The following is a 7,076-nucleotide window of genomic DNA, read 5'->3' on the forward strand; positions in this document are numbered from 1 at the left end:
TCCAAGGTCAAGTCCCATATTCAATCATGTATCCGTCCAAGTCTTTGTTTTCCTTATCCCCCAAAGTTTTTGGAAGTACATGTTTTGTGTAGGATGTTCGTCCACTAAGGAGAAAGCTTGATCCTAAATCACTTACTTGTGCCTTTTTGGGGTATTCTCGGACTCAAAAAGGGTATAGGTGTTACTCTCCTGATGTGGGTAGGTATTTGGTTTCCACTTATGTCACATTCTTTGAGGACATTGTGTTTTCTGACAGTATTACCAAGAGTAGGTCCCTAGTGTTAGAAGATGATTTTCTTGCGTATACTATCACTGTTCCCGTTCCTACAATGGAGTCTATTCTAGAGTAATACCGCATGTTACGCAAGTGTATTCTCAACGGCCCAGAGATGTAGTCGTGTCGATGGTTGCACGAGTAAATCCTCCTCCCATACCACAACCTCTGTCAAATGATCTTAATCTCCCGATTGCCCTATGAAAAGGTAAACGTGCTTGTTGCCATCCCATTTCTTCATTCGTTTTCTATGGTCATTTGTCAGAGTCTTCCCGTACCTTTATATCCCAGCTAGATTCTAGTGTTTGTTCCTAAAACGTTGTGCCAGGCAATGTCTCATGATGGGTGGAGATCCGCTATTGAAGAGGAAATGGTAGCCCTAGAACATAATCATACTTGGGATCTTGTTCATCTCCCAGCCAGGAAAGATGCGATTGGTTGTAAATGGGTTTATGTTGTCAAGACAAACCCCGATGGTTCGGTAGCTCGACTTAAAGTGCGTCTGGTGGTTAAGGGGTATGCACAGACTTATGGGGTTGATTACACAGAAACTTTCTCTCCGGTTGCTAAGTTAACCTCGCGAATTTTTATTTCTCTTACTGTTGTTAACGGTTGGCCGTTGTATCAGTTAGATGTTAAGAATGCTTTTTTACATGGTGATTTGGTTGAAGAAGTCTATATGGAGAAACCACCTGGGTTTGTTGCTCAAGGGTAGAACGGGAAGGTTTGTAAGCTGAGGAAATCATTGTATGGGTTAAAGTCGTCTCCAAGAGTGTGGTTTGGGAGGTTCAGTGGTGTAATCACTGAGTTTGGTATGCGCCGTAGTGCCTATGGCCATACTTTGTTTTACAAACACTCTAACCATAGCAGTATTTTTTTAATTGTCTAAGTTGATGATATAGTGATAATAGGTGATGATGCAAGAGGAGTTGATGCGCCCAAGTCTTTTCTTAAAGAGAAATTCCATACGAAAGATTCGGGGATGTTGAAGTACTTTCTTGGGATTGAAGTAGTTCGTTCTAAGAGAGGTATATTTTGTCACAACGGAAATATGTGCTATATTTACTTGAAGACTCAGGGATCTTAGGGTCCAAGCCCTGTGAGACTCTTATGGACCAGAGTGTTACATTTGTAGCGGGTGAGGGGGAGCTTCTTGAAGACCTAGAGAGGTATAGGAGATCGGTTGGTAAGTTGAACTATCTTACTATCACTCGTCCTGATATTGCCTTTCCAGTAAGTGTGGTGAGTCAGTTCATGGCGTCCCCTACTAAACTTCATTGGGAAGCTGTAGTTTGGGTCGTAAAGTATTGGAAGGGTGCTCTTGGGAAAGGGATCTTATATGCCAATCATGTGCATGTAAGTGTTGAAACATTTTCCGACGCTGATTGGGATGGGTCACCAAGTGATAGGAAATCCACAACTGGATATAAAAATGAGTAATAACCCACAGTAAAATATACTCTATTTTATACATAATATAATTTTTATATTTACAATATAACTCCAAGTATATATAATTATCATATTACTGCTAATCCTGCTATAACTGTTATTATTGTTTAATTGTTTATTAATTGTTCTTACTATTATAATATTTAATGAAGTGTCGTGACTTAATTATGTGAGTTGATTGTTAACTATTTATGATATTATATATGATGACAAACAATAATACAATTGAATTTATTCCTAAACAAGCTAGTGAGCATGCTGAAGTCATGATTTGTTTTATTTTATTTTATGTTTTAAAGCTATTATGTTTGTATTGTAGTGATATACTTATATAGTTATATATTAGTTTGTATTAGGTACATTTCTTAAATTATTTTTAAAAATACTTATTAAAGTTTTTAAAAAAACTTATTATGTAGTCTTTAAATAATTAAATAGGCTCAAAGCAAAACTTAATTTGAATCATTTTTAATGACCTACATATTAAACATGTTTTTTTTAAAAAAAAAGGCTTAAACCCAAATCAGACCAATTGTAGGTTCAAGCTTGAGTCTAAGAGAAAAACCTACATACAGGCACAGTCTCCGACCCAGGCCTTAAATTTTTGTAACAGGTCCAGACATAATTTTTTAAACCTTGGCTTATTTCCATCCCTACTTATATTTTTAATATTTCCGCCAATTTAATATACTAAAAGTACATTATTTATGTACGTAAAGTACATTATTTGAAAATATATTATTTAAGTACTGAAAGTGCATTATTTTATATACTACGGAGTATCAAATAATATACATTCAGTACATAAATAATGTACATTTAGTATATTAATTTGCCTGTTTTCATTATACAATCCATCTACATAAACGTTATTTCTAACCCAAATTTTAGTATCTCTGTTTTAACATCCAACATGTAAACATTTAAGGAGGGGGGGGGGGGGGGGGGGGGGGTTAAGCGCAGTTCCTTGAATCAAACGTTGAATGAAATCGATTCTTTTTAGATATAAAAATAGAAATCAGATAGCATAGATGGATGGATCTATCTTTCTATTCATATATTACTAAAAAAAATGGATATTTATAGTAAAGTAGCCTAGCAAGAAGCCCCAAATCCTTTATTTGGCCAGGAAAGACAGCTTTTGACCCAGGAAGCGAAGGGAATGAGCTCGGCTGCTTCTCCTCCACACTTCTTTTTCTCCGTGCCCGTTCCGCATGCGCTTCGCGCGCCATTGGCGCTTTCGCTTTGCTCTCCTCTTATTCTTCATTGGACGGTTCGGATGGACTTCGCCGTTCTTTCCCAACTAAAATAGAAAGGGCTGTATCACATCGAGATGTCGATTCGTTTTCCGCCCCCAATGAGATGGGGAATTTGTAACCCCCTATTTAGACTTTTGGGCCCTTCATCTTTCTGAATCGAGACCCGGCCCGGCTCGCGTCGTTCCAACAACCGGCGGGGAGCACCTCAGTATACGATCGCGCGGAGTAACTGGGAGTCATTACACCTAAGGCCAACTTCAATTCACCAAACTAAGGTTCATCTCGTGTAGTGATTGTGGACTCGTACAAGGATATTGAGTAGACGGTTTCTGTATCAGACTCGACCCTATCTTTCGTAGCATGCATTCCCATCCGTGTCGCAACTGATTCGGTAAGCTACGTGTCCGGTGCACGGAGAACTGCCTTCGGTCCCCCAAACTTACTTACTCGTGGAAACCTTCCGGCCGCCCAACGACCTATAACGCTAGTCACTACTCCCACTGGGGCTAGGAAGTAAGCCCCACAACCCAAAGCGGCGAAGAACAAATAGAATTTGCTACAAAAGCCGGCTAACGGGGGTATTCCTGCGTATGAGAACATAGTAATGGAGAAGGTAATTGCCAAAATAGGATTCGTTTTGGCTAGAGCGCCCAAATCAGCTATATATTTGACACGGGTTTGGCGTAATGCTAAAACTATGGCGAATGCATCTATCGTCATTGATGCATAAATAAAGATACCAATTAGTAGTGATTGAATTCCTTCTATGGTTCCACATGAGAAACCAGTACGAATATAACCTACATGTCCAATTGAACTATGAGCTAGAAGTCTTTTGACTTTCGTTTGGGCCATGGCGGCCAGTGCTCCTAAGATCATAGAAGCAATGCTGCAGAAAAAGAAGATTTGTTGCAATGTAGCTCCATAAGAACCATAAATAGAAACACGTGAAATATTAGCAGAAATAGAGATTTTAGGCGCAATAGAAAGGAATGCTGTAACCGGGGTGGGTGAACCCTCATAGATATCAGGTGCCCACATATATAGAGTCAAAAGGGATATGGAGTCCGAAGGGGAGGGGGTTTTCTTCGGGGCTCGAGAGATGGAATAGATAGGGCCCCACAAGTTTTGAATTCGTCGCTGGGGAATTCACACGAAAGGGAACGAGGAATTATCAACGAAAAAAGTGCTCTCTGAACCGAACGTGAAAGTTGTTTTCCATCAGACGGCTGTTCCCGTAACTCTACTCTCGACTTGGATTATATATCCAAAAAGGTCCGCTCTCGGCCATTCCACACGCTGCCTAGCAGAGGCGTGGTTATCTGAAGTGGATTCTCTCTTTTGTAGTAGATGCCGAACCCGCTGTGCCCCATTGACTAAGAAGGGGGCGGACGCAGCAGCTGCATGGACCCCTTCCTTTCTGTTGTTGCCAGCGCTTTCCCGGGCCGAGCTGGAGGCAGGCAAAGCCCGAAGGCTGCTATCCCAATAGGCCAGCGGGCGGAACGAGGAGAGGGCCCGGCAATCATACCACGGCGGTCAAAAAAGCGTGTTCCCTTCAGATAAGACGCACCGTAGGCCATCCTCGCCGCCTTCTTCGTTTTCGATGAAAAACAAATCTCGATCTCCGAAAGCGTTTTCCTTCCCCCGCCGCATCTCCCTCCCTTCGTCGAGTCTTTCCTTTAATGGTTGGGGAAAGACTTGACTCACATATGTGTATGAAAAGTTTTTTTTTTTCCTTCTTCTAATATTTTAATGTGACACGATAAAATAATAAGATATAATGATAAAATAAAATATGAATATATTTGAATAAATTATTTGCCAAAGATCTTGTGGTCAAGTGGCATCTGATGTCCCGATTAACACTCCCACATGAATGATGGGAGTGGGTTCGAGCCTCAGTATCTATGATAGAGTCAGTAGTACTCAAAAAATATATTTTAATAGATTATTTAATTGGTAATTAAAGTTTATTTTATTTTATTTGACCACTATTAGTTGTTTGACTTGGTTAAACAGTCAATATGGTGATAGCTGGTTACATGCAAAATGATTTTCTCAAAAAGTTGATTGAAAATTTTACTTTGAGCAATTTTGTCTTATTTGACCATTATTAGTTGTTTGACTTGGTTAAACAGTCAATATAATGTTTAATTAATTAGCTTTTTGTAACAATGCTAACTTATTGCTCCAAAACGCTAAAATTTTAAAAATTGCTCAAAATAGTTTTTTCAATAAACTTTTTGAGAAAATTACTTTGCATGTAATCAACTATCAACTAACAGCTAATTTACCAAACATTTTTCTAAAATTAGAAAATGCTATTAAGTATTAACTAGTCAAATCTACTAACTCAATTAGCTAACAAATGGGTTTGACTGGATGATAGCATTAGCTTATTGTAAAAATATGTTTGGTAAATTAGTTGATAGTTGAGATATTTGATTACGTGTAAAATGACTTTTCTCAAAAAACTTATTTGAGTAGCTTTTTGAATTTTAACATTTTGGAGCAATAAACATTTATAAAAAATAGATACTGCATTGTAATAGAGTTAGTAGTATTCAAAAAAACATTTACAAAAAATTAATTAATCAAACATTTATATTAACTGTTTAACCAAGTCAAACAGTTAATAGTGACCAAATACACTAAAATTGACTGATAAGCAAACTATGTTACTAGGGCCAATTTTGGCCAATAAAATAAAATAAGAAGTAAGTCATTCTAAGATGATAATACAAGTGTCATTTGATATTTTATATTTGAATAAATCACACTTTTAATTTTTCAATTGTTGATCACTATAGAATTTAATTATTTATTTTTAATTTCAGTTGATTCATGTTATTCTTAATTATTTATTGTATTGTAAACTTAATATTTTTAATTGTGAATATACTTAATCTAATCCCTTAAATTTAGTACGGAGTATTTATTTAAAAAATGAGTATTTTTTCTCATGCGTTACACGAAATGGATTTGTTATAATATTCTAAGAATATTTGGATCGATATACAATTATATAAATTATAACATCGAATATTATATAGCGCAATTGATGAAATTGGTTGTATCGATTATGTTTTCTGATGTTTTCCTTGCTTGAATTAGAGCAAATAATTGTCCAATTACTCGTACGATGCACAGATAAATTTTTTATTATATATTTAGATAATAAAAATAAAGATGAAATTCTAAAAAATTCTAATATTGAACGTGTACATTTATTTGATTATAATATTAGTGCAAAAGTATTACTCAATTAATTGAATAATATATGACTTGTTTGTCTACAATTAACTTTAAAAGATCGATATGTAATATGACTTATGTAATTATATTATTACTAAAATAAATATGAAAAAATGAGAAATAATTTAATTATAACTATTATAAAAATAAATTCAACGACAAATGCTTAGCTTGAGCTTAACACCCCACACCACCCCCCCCCTCCTTAAATGTTTACATGTTGGATGTTAAAACAGAGATACTAAAATTTGGGTTAGAAATAACGTTTATGTAGATGGATTGTATAATGAAAACAGGCAAATTAATATACTAAATGTACATTATTTATGTACTGAATGTATATTATTTGATACTCCGTAGTATATAAAATAATGCACTTTCAGTACTTAAATAATATATTTTCAAATAATGTACTTTACGTACATAAATAATGTACTTTTAGTATATTAAATTGGCGGAAATATTAAAAATATAAGTAGGGATGGAAATAAGCCAAGGTTTAAAAGAGCTTAACACCCCACACCACCCCCCCCCTCCTTAAATGTTTACATGTTGGATGTTAAAACAGAGATACTAAAATTTGGGTTAGAAATAACGTTTATGTAGATGGATTGTATAATGAAAACAGGCAAATTAATATACTAAATGTACATTATTTATGTACTGAATGTATATTATTTGATACTCCGTAGTATATAAAATAATGCACTTTCAGTACTTAAATAATATATTTTCAAATAATGTACTTTACGTACATAAATAATGTACTTTTAGTATATTAAATTGGCGGAAATATTAAAAATATAAGTAGGGATGGAATAAGCCAAGGTTTAAAA

The sequence above is a fragment of the Ipomoea triloba genome, chromosome 5 (genome assembly GCF_003576645.1).
Source record: "Ipomoea triloba cultivar NCNSP0323 chromosome 5, ASM357664v1".
Taxonomy (NCBI): Eukaryota; Viridiplantae; Streptophyta; class Magnoliopsida; order Solanales; family Convolvulaceae; genus Ipomoea; species Ipomoea triloba.